General features: G+C 40.5%; 1 protein-coding gene and 1 non-coding gene across 2 annotated transcripts in view; one reads left to right on the top strand and one right to left on the bottom strand.

The window, feature by feature from the left end:
- The window catches only part of NYAP2 (neuronal tyrosine-phosphorylated phosphoinositide-3-kinase adaptor 2), a 270,077-nt gene that overhangs the window by 234,150 nt on the left and 20,472 nt on the right, over positions 1–15,455 (top strand). The gene's annotated exons all lie outside the window — the stretch shown is intronic.
- LOC119931095 lies at positions 3,856–3,993 on the bottom strand. Its single transcript, XR_005451958.1, has one exon. It is a non-coding gene; the product is annotated as a small nucleolar RNA SNORA7 (small nucleolar RNA).

The raw sequence follows: 15,455 nt of genomic DNA, 5'->3' as shown, positions 1-15,455 counted from the left end.
CTCTACTCCCTTTCTTCTCCCATTGTTAAGCAGGTTGGTGGATGCCCTGTAATTTAACTATTACAGGTCATCTGCCTGGGCCAGTCTGGATTCTAATGATATATTTAAGATGAAAGTAAACCTCCCAGAGGGTAAAAGGGATCTGATGGTTTATCACAACTCAAATGGTTGACCCACTGTGATTCAGTCAGTAACATTACCCCGGGTACCCCAATATTTATTCAGCTATGACTTCACTGTGTACCAAAGGAGAGCAACCAGTTCCTCTGAGTCAAATGTTCAAGCCAAGTTTTATCACCTCAATTTTACATTGATCATCTTTTATTTTCTTTGTTTTCCACTCAGAAAGCTTATGGCATTGTGGATAGAACACGGGCCTGGATGTTAGAAGGACCTGGGTTTTAATCCCAGCTCCACTAATTGTCTGCTGTGTGACCTTGGGCAAATCCTTTCACTTATCTGGGCTTCAGTTTCCTCATCTGTAAAATGGAGATTAAGACTGTGAGCTCTATGTGGGTCAGGGACTGTATCCAACCTGAATAGTTTGTTTCTACCCCAGTATTTGGAACAGTGCTTGACACATAGTGAGTGCTTAACAAATGCCATCATATTTATTATTTTCATTGACAGATATGGTGGTAATAGCTCATCCTTCTTCTAGACTGTGAGCCCACTGTTGAATAGGGACCGTCTCTATTTGTTGCCAACTTGTACTTCCCAAGCGCTTAGTACAGTGCTCTGCACACAGTAAGCGCTCAATAAATACGATTGATTGATTGATCCTGAGGAAAGGAGATTTCTTGTTGGATGAACTTGTCCATGCCGTAGTGTTTGATACTTAGAAGCTTTCCATTAATAATGAGTACAGAATTCAAAATTCTGGATTGTATTCCTTCGTTAGGTGCCAGAAAGACTCTGACACTTAAGTACAGCCAGAGTTTTTCTGAATACTCACCATTCACCCATTGTTAAAAGGAAAATAAGCAAGCTTACATCAGGATTTCACCATTACATAAAATTATACCAGAGCTAAAAACACTGCTAAAGAAGCTGAATTTCTAAAGGGCAAGTTGAAAAATGTTTCTGACAAGGCACCACTGCCATCTATCGAGGAATAGCAATCGAGGTATAACAATATCTGCTTCCCATTTTGTGTCAAAGGATTTGATACAAACCCTTTGCATGAGTTTGTGGTTTATAGCTTGCATGATGTGCATTTCTTCGTGAGATTTAAAAATCTACTGTATTTTTGGCCTGTCTGAGAACCATCCAGGCATGGCGAGCATGTGAGCAGAGGCCAAGAAGCCAGCCAAGAGGCCTGGGTCAAGAAGAGACGTGAGAAACTTGCTGTTCTTTTGTAGGAAGTCTCTGTTCAGAGTTACCACTGCAGTGTCCAGTAGCCTTTTAACCTTCCAATCCCCATCACACTACTCGTATCTCCAAGGCCTGATTCTTAAGGACCCAGAAGAAAGCAGGCAGGAGACGATAGTGACAATGTCTCTAACTGCTTCAGTGGAGACCTTCAGCGACAGCTTGAAATGATCCGTGGGCTGAAAAATTTAGACATGTGGGAGTGGCCAAGGGGGTGGCTCTCACAATATTCCCAGACTTTAAAGATGTCTGGACACTGGGCAATCCAATCAATCATTAATCAATGCTATTTATTAAGTCTTTAATGTGTGTAGAACATTGGACTAAGCACTTGGGAGCATACAAAACTAGATGCAACGTGGCTTAGTGGAAAGAGCACGAGCTTGGGAGTCAGAGGTCGTGGGTTCTAATCCTGGCTCCACCACTTGTCAGTTGTGTGACTTTGGACAAGCCACTTAACTTCTCTATGCCTCAGTTACCTCATATGTAAAATGGGGATTAAGACTGTGAGCCCCGCGTGGGACAACCTGATTACCTTGTATCTACCCCAGCGCTTAGAACAGGGCTTGGCACATAGTAAGCGCTTAACAAAAACACCGTAATAATAATTATTATTAGATTTGGTAGAAGTGATTCTTGTCCAGAAGGTGTTTACAATCTAGATGGGAAGACAGGCATTAAAATAAATTATAGATAGGAGAGACATCAGAGTCTAAGGATATGTGTATAGTACTGCAGGTGGGGTAAATATGAAATGGATAAGTAATGAGGAAAGGAGGATAAATTGGGGAAATGAAGACTTGGGGACAAATTCTTAGAGATGTGAGTTTAGGAGGGCTTTGAAGGTGGGGAGAGCGATAATTTGTTGGATATCAATGGGGAAGGAGTTCCAGGACAATGGCAGGACATTGACAAAGGGTGGACTGGGAGACAGATGAGATCAAAGCAGTGAGTAGTTTGGCACTAGAGGAGTGAAGTGTGTGAGCTGGGTTGTAGTACTAAATTGATCAATTATTTAAGGTATTTATTGAGCACTTTCTATATATACAGCATTGTACTATGTGCCTGAGAGAGCAAAATTCAAAAGAATTGCAGACATACTCCCTGCCCATAACAAGCTTACAGTTCAGGGGGAAAGACAGACATTAATATAAATAAGTAATTTATGAAATATCATTTAAAGATACGTACAGAATGCTTTGGGGGTGGGGTGAATATCAAATACCTAAAGGTCACAGATCCAAGTGCATAGATGAAGCAGAAGGGAGAGCAAGCCAGGGAAAAGAGGGTTTAATCAGGGAAGGCTTTTCAGAGGAGATGTGATCTTAATAATGCTTTGAAGGTTGGGAGAGTGGTGGTCTGGAGTATGTGGAGGGGGAGGATGTGGGAAAGGGTTGTCTAAGAAATAAATAGACAAGATTGGGACATAGAAATGATGGTGCTAGAAGAGCAGAGGGTGCAGGCAAGGCTGAAATAGGAGATGAGTGAGGTGATATAGGATGGGTGAGCTGAATGTTTTTGATGAGAAATGATCCCTGCAGCAGAGTGAAATATGGATGGGAGTGGGGAGAGACAGGGGGTCAGCAAGGAGGCAGATGCAGTAGTCAAGGCAGGATATGATAAGTTCTTGGACCAGCATGACAGCAGTTTAGATGGAGAGGAATGGAAGTATTTTAACAATGTTGTGAAGATATAACCGACAAGATTTGGTGACAGATTGAATATGTGGGTGGAATGAGAGAGATGAGGGGAGGACAATTGGCTTGTGAGTTAGAGAGGTTAATGATAATATCTACAGTAATATGAAATACAAGAGGAGGACAGGGTTTGTGTGGGAAGATGAGTTCAATTTTGGACATGTGTAATTTGAGGTTCCTGCAGAACATCCAGAAAGAGATGTCCTGAGGGCACAAGAAAATGTGAGATTCCAGGGAAGGAGAGTGGTCAGGGCTGAAGATGTAGATTTGGGAATCATCTGCTAAGAGATAGTTGTTGAAACAATGGGAGCAAATCAGTTTTCCAAGGGAGTGGGTGTAGATAGAGAATAGAAGAGGACCTAGAACTGAGTCTTGAGAGACAACTACTGGCAGAGGAGGAGCCGGCAAAAGAAACTGAGAAGGAGCAGCCAGAGAGATAGGAAGAGAACCAAGAGAGGACACTGTCAGTGAAGTCAAGGTTTGATAGAGTTTCAAGGAGATGGGGGTGATCTACTCTGTTGAAGGCAGCTGACAGGTCAAGGAGGATTAGGATAGAGTCTTGTCTTGTCTTATGCCATCGAGTCATCTCCAACCCATAGCGATACCATGGACACATCTCTCCCAGAACTCATCACCTCCATTTGCAATTGTTCTGTCAGTGTATCCATAGAGTTTTCTTGGTAAAAATATGGAAGTGGTTTACCATAGCCTCCTTCCACGCAGTCAATTTGAGTCTCTGCCCTCGAGTCTCTCCCATGCTGCTGCTGCCCAGCACAGGTGAGTTCTAACTTGTAGCAGATTGCCTTACACTTGCTAGCCACTATCCAAGCTTGGAATGGAATGGGTACGCCTCTGCTTGACTCTTCCTCCCATAGCCGAGACTGGTAGAGTACTGGAAACTCTCCAGGTGCAACCCTTAGAGGGGATAGGATAGAGTAGAGGTCACTAGAGTTGGCGAGAAGGTCATTAATTTCCTTAGAGAGGGCTGATTCTGTGGAGTGAAGGGGGTGAAAGCCAGATTGGAGGGGATGTAGGAGAGAATTGGAGTAGAGGAAGTGGAATTAGTGGGTGTAAACTAGTCTCTCACAAGTTTGGAGAGAAAAGGTAGGAGGGAAATGGGGCAATAACTGGAGGGAGACATCGGGTCAAGGAAGGGGGCTTCTTTTAGGATAGGGGATACCTAAGTTTATTTGAAAACAGCCATTGGAAAGTTATCTGCTGAAGATGGCAATCAAGGAGGGAAGAAGAGGGTTGGGGGTATGTTTTTAAAAGGTATGAAGGGATGGGCTCAGAAGCACAGGTGCAAGAGGTAGATTCAGAGAGGAGGCGAGAGATCTCAGTCAAGAGGCAAGGAGAAATAAGAAGCATGGCCTGGGGAAGCAGCGAGGCCTAGTGGATACAGCATGGGCTTGGGAGTCAAAAGGACCTGGGTTCTAATGCTGGCTGCACCACTTGTCTACGGAGTGACTTTGAGCAAGTCACGTCACTTCTCTGTGCCTAGTTAACTCATCTGTAGAATGGGGATTAAGATTGTGAGCCCCATGTGGGACAGTGACTGTGCCCAACCTGATTACCTTGTATCTACCTCCCGTGCTTAGTACAGTGCCTGGCTCTTAGAAGGTGCTTAACAAATACCAGAATTATTATCATTAGTAGTCAAGGCAGGATGTGGTAAACACTTGAATCAGTATGGTAGCAGTTTGGATGAAAAGGAAAAGGCAGATTTTAGTGATATCATGAAGGTAGAACCAACAGGTTTGGTGGAGGATTGCGTATATGGATCGAATGAGACATGAGTGGAGAAAATGCCAAGTTAGCAGGTTTTTGAGTCAGAGAGGATAGTGATGTCATCTACAGTAATTCATTCAATTGTATTTATTGAGCGCTTACTGTGTGCAGAGCACTGTACTAAGTAAAGAGAAAGTCAGAGGAAGAATAGTGTTTGGGTGGGAAGGTGAGGAGTTCAGCTATCTAGTCTGTGGAAACTGGAGAATCTATTGCTGAAAGGAATCAGAAGAGGGCAAATCTTCATATTCATAATGCAAAAATATATTTTTAAAATAATATGGTTTTCCAATAATACTACTCTTTAGACTTTAAGCTCATTATGGGCAGGGAATATGTCTGCTAATTAATAATTTTCTTGTATTGAAGTATTCCAAGAGCTTGGTGCAGTGCTCTGCACATAGTAAGTGCACAATGAATACCACTGATTGATTGATTTAAAGTTTCATTTGAAAATTCAGTTGTGTTTTGCAGTACATTCGATAGCCATTGAGAAAAAATGTTCTTCACCAGTAGAGGGCGATACAGGATTTAAAACGCAAATACTTTTTAACAAATTCAAAGCTATAGTAAGTTTTAAAATGTGTATAGAGAAGTCATATGATTTTTCTCTTACTTTTCTTCTAGTTTGTTGCTTTGGACATCAGCTATAGCCATTTTGTAAGTGTAAGTTAAGGAGAAATACTAATAAGATGCAATTTCATTTTATCATGGTAGTGTGAATTGCTGTTATATCTAAATGATCTCTATTTCACATAGAAATAATTTACGTGCAAGCATGAAGGATAGAAAACATACAATATCGATATATTTTTTAGGTTGATTCATGCCTTTCCATTATTTCTTTTATTAGTTCAGTAAGCCTTTTTCCAAACCTCAGATTTGCGTATCCATGTTCAATTTTATGGAAACCACTTTGGTTACCATGATGTGTAGTTTTCCCTGGAGGTGGATACCTTGGCAATGGATAACACTGTCTTTTTATGCTACCTGAGTATGGGATTGTACTGTGCTGTAATACTAATGAATGACTGATACAGTATCAGAGACACTGAAGGTAATACCAATGCCGGAGAAACGTCACAGTGAGGCAAGTCAGAAACAGGCTTAAATGTTTTTAGTTTGTTTTCCACACATTTAGCATACCTAAGTCTCTCTATTCCATAAGCTTTTGATTTTAACCAATTGAAGGTTTGCCAACTGCAGATTCTCTCAAAGAACTTAATTCCTAGAGACAGGGAAAACCTGTATTTGGGAAATCAATCAATCACGCTTATTGAGTGCTTACTGTGTGCAGAGTAATGTACTAAGCCCTTGGCAGAGTACAACACAACAATATAATGGACACATTACCAGTGGCATTCATTGAGTGCTTACTGTGCAAAGAGTACTTCGCTAAGTGCTTGGTAGAATACAATACACAAGAACTGGGAGATATTGACCCTTGCTCACAGTATAATGGGGGAAGTAGAGATGAAGACAGTAAGAAACACTGAGGAAAAATTTACACCTAAATACCTGAAGTGAAGTTATTACAAAGGAATTTGCAGGTTCAATGATAAATGACTTTGAAGTAAGGTTTCATTTTGAGTACCAGAAACCATTCTTGATAATATTTATTGAAAACCTATGTGCAGAGCACTGCACTAAATGCTTGAGATAGTACAATAGAAGTAGAAGGCATAAGACTGAGGTGGAAATTACAATAGAGTGTGCGAGACAGGTATTAAAATTATTTACAGATAGAAGGAAGAAGGAAAAGTATATATGTAAATGAGGGTGCATAGGTCTGTTTTTAGAGAAGAGCTAAAGGTGGTCATGAGTATGTAAGTGAATAGTTGGTAAAGACTGTGAAGGAGTTTGTTGGATAGATGTAACCTGGAGATAGAAATTAATTGGGAAAGCGTTCCTGCTTTGGGCAATAGTCTGGTAAATATGAAGGGGAAGGAGATTCTGTTCAAGAGAGAGATTGGAGCAAGGCACAGTGAGTAGGTTAACTTGAGAGGAACAAAAATGGTCAGCTGGGGTGTAGTGAGAAAGAAAGGCTGTTAAGGTTTTTGAGGAGTGGGGAAACATGACCTGAAAGCCAGTGTGGTGAGATGTTCCAGAAAACAGAGTGATATATGGACTGGAGATGGGAGAAACTGGAGGCAGGGAGACCACTGAGAAGGCTGTTACCATATTCCAGCCAGAATAAGACCAGGGCCTGAACCAGTGTGGTGGAGGAAAATTTGACATGATTTATCAATCAATCATATTTATTGAGTGCATATTGTGTGCAGGGTACCTTACTAAGTGCTTGGGAGAGTTCAATATAAAAATATATCAGAAACATTCCCAGTCCACAATGAGATTACAGAATATAGGGGGAGACAGATATTAATATAAATAAATTACAGATTGGTATATCAGTGCTGTGGGGCTTGGAGGGGGATGAATAAAGGGAGCAACTCAGGGTGACACAGAAGTGAGTGGAAGAAAAGAAAAAGGGAAGGCCTCTTGGAGATGCCCTCAATAAGGTTTTGAATGGGGGGAAGAGTGATTGACTGTCAGATGTGAAAAGGGAGGGTGTCCCAGGACAGAGGTGGGACGTGGGTGAGAGGTGGCCAGTGAGACAGAAGAGGTCGAGGTACAGCCAGTAGGTTGGCATTAGAGAAGCCAACTGTGCAGGCTGGGCTGCAGTAGAGGATTGTTGAGATGAGGAAGGTGGGGGCAACGTGATTGACTGCTTTAAAGCTGAAGGTAAGGAGTATGTTTGATTTAGACTGAATATAGGAATTGAAAGAGGTGTAAGTCAAAGATAATACCAGGTTTATGGGCTTCAGGGATGGGTAAGATGGTAGGGTTGCCTAACTGTGTTAGGAAAGTAGGTGAAGAAGTGGTTTCCCATGTACACTATGTTTCTAGGAGTTCATTTTGTTGCCGGGGATGGTGCAGCTGCTAAAGATGAGAGGCAATAAACCAATCAGTAGAGGAAGAGCCATGGGGAGTGAGAGTAGGAGTCTGATAACTGCAGGTAATAATGGCTGTGGGTGAGTAATAACAATCTTTAATTAATCAACCATATTTATTGAGCACTTTGTGTAGAGCACTGGACTAAGCGCTTTGGAGAGTACCATGTAATAATATAACAGATGCATTCCCTGTCCACAACATGCTTAAGGTGATTAGTCTTTTTTACCTAAGCTAAAGTAAGAGGTCTAATGGGGATGGATGAGAGAAACTGGGATTATTTAGTGTTGATTAAAGATTAATGAGTATCAGCAATGTAATTTTAAAAAATCCAAGAGCTTCAAATGTTTTGAAATGGTATTAAGTATGGCAGGTACTTTACTAAGTACTGGGGTAGACTTTTATTCATTCATTCAGTTATCTGTATGGAATGCTTAACTGCATGAAAAGCACTGTACTAAATGCTTGGGAGAGTACAATATAACAGTAAACAAAGACATTCCCTGCCCACAATGAGCTTACAGTCTAGAGAGGTAGACAAACATAAATATAAATAAACTACAGGTAGGACCCAAGATAATCAGGTGGGACACTGTCCTTGTCCCACATGGGGCTCCCAGTCTTAATCCCCATTTTACAGATGAGGTAACAGAGGCACAGAGAAGTTAAGTGATTTGCCCAAAGCTAACAGCAGACAAGTGGAAGAGCTGGGATTAGAACCCAGATCCTTCTGCCTCAGAGCCCTGCTCTAACCACTAGGCAACTCTGCTAAGTCGCTGTAGAGAAGACAAACCTCTCACAAGCAATATTGAGGATGTTCAGGAGTCCACAAAACACGGGGCCTGCACTTCTTACCTGATCCTTTTAGTCTTTTAGACTGTAAGCCCACTGTTGGGTAGGGACTGTCTCTATATGTTGCCAACTTGTACTTCCCAAGAGCTTAGTACAGTGCTCTGCACACAGTAAGCACTCAATAAATACGATTGATTGATTGATTGATCCTGTCAACCACTAGGCTAATAAGAGTGCCTGAATGAACCACTGTGTCTCTGTGAGTCCCAGATATCTCCTCCCTGGAAAACAGGAAAGGACCTTTTGGATCTCACAAAAGATGAGGGGGTTGGGTCAAATCCCTGAATTTTTGATGCAGACAGGACAGTAATTCCCTGTCTAGACTTGGATCATGCAGTAACAGTAGTAGAATGTACTGTCTGAGCACTCACTTGGTGCAGAGGACTATAAGGCACTTGGAAAGTATAAGATAAAGGGAAGCATTGTGGCCTAGTGGAAAGAGCACGGGTCTGAGTGTCAGAGGACCTGGATTTTAAGCCCTGCTCTGCCAAATGCTAGCTGTGTGACCTTGGGCAAGTCACTTAACTTCTCTGTGCCTCAGTTTCCTCAACTGTAAAATGGGGATTCAATATGTTCTCCCTCCCACTTACGACTTGAGCCCCGTGCAGGAGGCCCTCCCAGACTGAGCCCCCTCCTTCCTCTCCCCCTCCTCCCCCTCACCTTACCTCCTTCCTTTCCCCACAGCACCTGTATATATGTATATATGTTTGTACGTATTTATTACTCTATTTATTTATTTTACTTGTACATATCTATTCTATTTTATTTTGTTAATATGTTTTGTTTTGTTCTCTGTCTCCCCCTTCTAGACTGTGAGCCCACTGTTGGGTAGGGACCGTCTCTATATGTTGCCAACTTGTACTTCCCAAGTGTTTAGTACAGTGCTCTGCACACAGTAAGCGCTCAATAAATACGATTGATTGATAGGGACTGTGTCTGACCTAATTAACTTGTACCTATACTTGACATATAGTACATGCTTAACAAGTATCATAAAACAAACAAGTGATGCATTCTATGCATTCTATGTCTTCAAGAATCTTACACTCTAATGGGAGAGACAAATATAGAAATATTTACAGCCCCTGTGGTCATAATAAATAATTGAATGAACATTTCTATATGACTACCTAGGAAGGGTAATCCTTGGATCTCCTGCCTTTCTCCATGAGTTGTTTAGAGACAAAGCAGGTTAAATTCTAATAAATATCTCTAGTTAGTAATTCCCAAGTCTTTGGATTGGAAACAAGGCCAAAAAGCTCAGGCTTAGAGGAGGGCAGGAAGTAGAATCCATTCTATAGTCAAGGAAGTTCCTTGTTCATTATTATAGCCACAGTTTGCCACAGAGTGGTGCCATTGATCTATTTTAAATATGCTTTACACATGCAAGAAACACTATTGTCAGCAAGCTCTAAAAATGCTGTAATCTTTTGGAAGAATTCAACAGGAAACACTTAATTCTGAAAGAATGAATGACATTGTATTAGTCTTAGTTTTAGCTTGAAAGCTTGGTTTCTTGTCTAAGAAGAACTTTAAAATCAAAGCAAATTGTAAAATGCCCTCAAAAGATAAATATGACCACTTGATAAAGCACCAACCATAAACAGGTCATTTTCCAGCGCAAATATTAAATGGAAGTCTCCCACTAAATTTTGTAAGTAATCTTTTTTTAATAATTATGGTAATATGCAATATAGATTCTCATTTCAAATAATATTGTTTTGTCTACTAAGCAATTATTAACATCGGGCAGGGAACGTGTCCACTAATTCTGTTGTGTTGTACTCTCCCTAGTGCTTAGTACAGTGCCCTGCTCATAGTAAGTGTTCAATAAATGCCACTGATTGATTGATTAGATGTTTAGCAGAGGCTACAGACACTGCAAGGATTTGAGTAGATCATATGGCATCATGTGAAAGAAAGAAAAGCCAGTCATCCAGTTTGCTACTGGATAGACAGGTTTTCTGCTACCTCTCCCCTGTTAAGTTCCAATATAGATACTTTTAAGTCCTTTTTTAGATTTTCAGGATAAAATCCTGCTGCAGTTCCTGCCACTAAATTCCACAGCTCAGACCCTGTGCAGACTTAACACTGAACTGGGAGGAAAATGCAGAAACTCTGGAGCAGTGAGGAGGTCAGGATTACCTGCAAATGAGAAATCCTCAAGGACTGTTTAAAATTGTCATATTTCTGGAAAGAGGTGCCCATCCATGGCTTCACCACCTTATGTTTCACATAACCGGTAAAGCACAAACCCTTCTGTGCATCTTCTTAGCCTGTGGATTGGAAGGCCATCAGTGGCCACTCTAATTATATGTTCACTTTCATCTGGCATCAACCACTGCTGTCTGGAAACACTGGTTCCTGATCTCCAAAAGAGCAGTAGCACTTCTGCAAGGTGACACAGATACTGGACTAATTGCCAGTCTCTGCCATGCTAGTAGCCCTCTCATGGGTGGCTGTGGATTTGAGTTTATAGTGGCTGGAAATCTCCTCAGGTGGTAATCATCCAGCAGCTGTAAGTTTGCCTGCTTGTGAACAATCATCCTGGTGCTCTTGCCATTTCTCTGGCTTGGCTGCACGTTCTCCCTCTTTCAGGGGTCTCCAGTCTTTTCCTTCATCTGCTTCCTGGTTGGTCCCTTCACAAAAATCACTGTGCTTGCTTTTCATTTTGGGTGCTAAGGCCAATTGGGGGTAAAATGTTGAGAGCAGGGCAAAGGAAACTGGATTGTGATGGACCCAAATTGAATGGGAGCAAAGAGGGGGCGCAAATTAGGAGAGGGAACAGGAAAAGAGGAATGAGGAAATCAGCAAGGGCATAAGAGTAAAGGAGAGGAGGAGAGTGGAGAGCAGACTGTGAGAGAGAAAATAGAGGTAGAAGAGAGGGAAAGAGACGAGGAGGAGGAATTCAAAGGGCAGCAGAGAACAAGTACCCTCTTTCCTTCCTGTGCCATCTCTGTCTCCTCCTAATATTGCTGGCTGCTCCTAACTCAGATCAGAATTCCCATGCCAGTCCAGGGTGGACTTGCTGCACAGATGGCAATGGAAACAAATGTAACCTTACATTATCCTCATTACAGTATAGGTCTGTCTCTCCTGTTTCTGTGTGGATCTGTCATCCCTATCTAGGTGAATCTCTCTCTCTCTCTCTCTCTCTCTCTCTCTCCTGTCTGTTTCTCCCTCCTTCCTCTCCTTCCTGACCATGCTTGTTCTCATTCCCTATATACTTTGAACCTGAGAAAATATCATCACTCTGTACTTTAGGGTTTCTCTATTTTTAATTTGCAAACTTTTTTTTAATTTTTGCATTCTAATACTTGGCAAGAGTACTTTATTTACCATTAGTGTGTGGGGAAATTAAAAAGTGTGGTTTGCGAAGTACATTATATTGTCTTTTGGCAGTTCTCTCTTCACTCTCAAGATGAAATTAAAACATCCAGTTTTTTTGGCAAATTTTGTTGTTCTCTATTAAATCCTTGAGAATTTTATACTACAGTTTGCCTGACATCTAGGTAAACTGAATTTACTATTGTGCTCATTTATAAACCCCAGACTCTTTCATTTTGTTATTGTGGGATTTTAAAAGAAGAAAGAAAGCAGAGTTCCTGCTCACATTTTGGAAATAAGCTATTTCTTCCTTAAGTTGGAATATATCATGCATATATGAATATTAGCTTGTGTCTGACACCTTTAAAGATGGTTATCATTTTTGAGGCACATTATGGATGAACAATTTTCTCTGAGAGACTAGCAGTAAACTGAGCATCAGCCCAGCAGATTGCTTGTTTATTTTTCTATAGCTGGTAGAGGGAAATGATGGGAGGATGATGCCAAGTTCCTGAAGTGGAAATCTTATGATTTTATTTACGGGTCACTAATCATAGATCTTATGTTGACTGGAACTCTTTAATACAATGGAAATCTTGCTCTTTCCTAAAAATCAGGAAATTGAAATTTAATGGGGTGTAAACAAATTCAACCTCCTCATGGCTTGATTTGCCTTGAAACTTTGATCCTATGCACTTCACAGGGAAATGGTTCAATTTAGAAAAGATACCAGCTAGTGAGCTGGTTTTACATATGTGTGAGAGAGAGAGAGAAAGAAAGGAAAGAAAGAAAAGGACAATACAAGGCCTAGAGCCCCAGCCACATTGTGGACACAAAAAGGCTATCTCTTGGTACTTATCAAGCTTGCCAATCACAAGACCTGGCATCTTTTTCTACTGCCTATTTCTCTCATTCCTTTGTTCAAAAAGAACCACTCCTTTCTTAAGATCATTTCTCCATCCTGCTCTCCCCTCTGCTAGTGGCTCTCCATTTTCAGTTGGGATGCAATGCTGTTTGCTTTACTGTGTCCTTAAAAGTTTTCCTCTGTCCTCCTGGCTTTCAGATCTCAGTACAGCAGTCCTTTGGATATCCTGCTATCTTCATTCTCAGGCTAGAAGACTACCTACCTGTCCCTCCCACATGTGATTTAGCAAAGTATTTTACAACTATTCACATTCTTTCTTGGTTGCAAGAGGCTGGGGGAGATTTACACACAGTCATTTGCACATCACAATTTTTGAATGCCTGTCCCTAGGATTTTGGGTGATGCTTGAAGTCTCTTGAATTGGCAGAGGAATCATGATGTTTTGAAGCAATCTTGAAAATCTGCATCTAGGTCTGGTTGCATCCTCCAACATGCCTTGAGTAAAGTGTATGGAATGTAGATTTAATTATATGTGATCAGGCCCACTTTGCCTCCCTGCTTGACTCGACTGGCAGTGGGAAACATCAGACAGGGCAACCCTAGCAAGACCAGCCCTGCCATCATGAATTAGTTTCAAAATCTTAATGAACTTCACAAGGAAGACATGTTTTCTAAGCAGTTTCCAGGGTCCAAATCTACATATGGTGTCATATCTTTTCACAAGGTCTATGAAAATTGTAATGGGGCATTGGAACTGATTGCTGCATTTTTTTTTTTCCTTCTGATGTGTTGTTGTCTGGGCCAGCTGTGATCAGTAGCCATATTGTGATTCTGGATCATTCTTCATTAGTTGAATCAGGTGTTCTCTAGTAAGGATCATACTGGCAATGAAAAATAATGAGACCCCCTATGCTCAGGCAATTGATCTTCCACCTTGCTTTCAGAAGAGGAGGATGATAGTGGTGGTGACATATTTGAGATCAGGTGGAATTCAGTGTTCCAAGTGTTGAGGAAGAGCCCGTTTAAGTCTTTAAGCTGAGATTTCTCCCCACATTACAGCTCTCAACTAGTTTGCCATCAAGACTCTGTACTTTACCATTTTTCATGGATCAGACTACTGTAGGAACTTCCTCAATAGGTTAATGCCTTCTCTTTGCATTTTGGAGGGTTTTCTATGTTTTGAAGGGTGCCAGTTTCAGTAGTAAAAATAGCGTTGAGGAGAATCTTGGAAATTTGATGAGGCTAGAGCCATTTTCACTTTTCGGAGGTGTCGTGATAACATGAACAGCGTTTTAAAAAGATGGGTAGCAGTTCCTAGTTTGGTGGTAGTCTGCTTAGCCTAAGATACCTTCTGCTTTGGCAACCCACTGCCTGACATTTTTCTCAACTTGATTTGCATATCTAGATACAGTTTTCTGTAAGCCTCACTTTGGTTTTAAGCCATGATCTTTTGCAAGGAACTGTTGGTGTAGTAATTGTTTTGATCCAGGCAGTTTCTGTTTTCTCTTGCCTCGAACAGTCTTTGTTTGATTTTTTTATTTTCCTGGGCATCCTTAGTGTCTTGGTGGCTCCCTGGAAGACAGTATCATGGAGAAATGATGTTTGGAGGATTTTAGTGGAGATGAGGCTGGAGTTTTAATGGGATTCTGATTGAGGGTGTTCAAAGTGACATTGCCTTAGAAATAATAACTGCCTTATTCTATAAGCCATGCTTATGGTGTTTTACATCTCCATCTATTTAATAATATGTAAGTAGGTGTATATTAGTGAGGAAAAGACTTTCATATTGTCATCCTAAGGTTTGTCAAATTTGGATTTGTATTGGGTTAATAGGTTGAATAAAAATTCCTGGGCTTATATTATTCTGAATTCATACAAATCCTATGTTTGCCAACAAAGCAAGAACAAATATTTTGTGTGACCTCTAGTTCTCCATTTTTGCTGCATATAGATCAGTGTACTTGATTAAAATTTTTTATAAAGAAATAAAATTGGAAATTTATGGTCATTCAAACTAGTTAAACAGATGGTTAAGCCTAAATACCAGTAAGCTTACTCTAATTTCATTTTGTCTTGTAACACTCCTTGCTGCTTCAGGGACTATCTCTTTATAGTCTTCTGGTTATAGTATAAATAACTCATTAAAAACCTTAAATTAACTTTGAAACCAATTCTGAGATTATTAATGCAAACGATTCTTTTAGTCACATTAATGCCAAAAATTGCACCAGTATGTGTTGTTGAATTTACTTTTTCTGATGTTATCACTGTTATTAAAATATGTTGTGCCTTCCAATTTTTTTTGTTTTTAATCATGTGATTTTCCTATTTTCTCTCCGCATTTATTTATGGTTTACTTAGGGCAAAACTTTTTTTTTTTTATAAATCTTTCACATTTAAAAAAACAAAGCCTAGGATGAAGTTGAAATCCACGTAAATTTGGATTTGTATATGGGGAGAGACAAAATACCCTTTTCTTGTTAATTTTACATGCCAATTTTCTTAAATTCCTCATCTTGCATTTTGGTATATGGATGTATTGTTCTGTATAATTTTGTTTTAAAGCTGTATGTACGATCTGTAGAATACAGGTTATATAATAAGGG

Source organism: Tachyglossus aculeatus, chromosome 7 (assembly GCF_015852505.1).
Source record: "Tachyglossus aculeatus isolate mTacAcu1 chromosome 7, mTacAcu1.pri, whole genome shotgun sequence".
NCBI lineage: Eukaryota > Metazoa > Chordata > Mammalia > Monotremata > Tachyglossidae > Tachyglossus > Tachyglossus aculeatus.
This window is presented reverse-complemented; position numbering and strand designations above follow the sequence as displayed.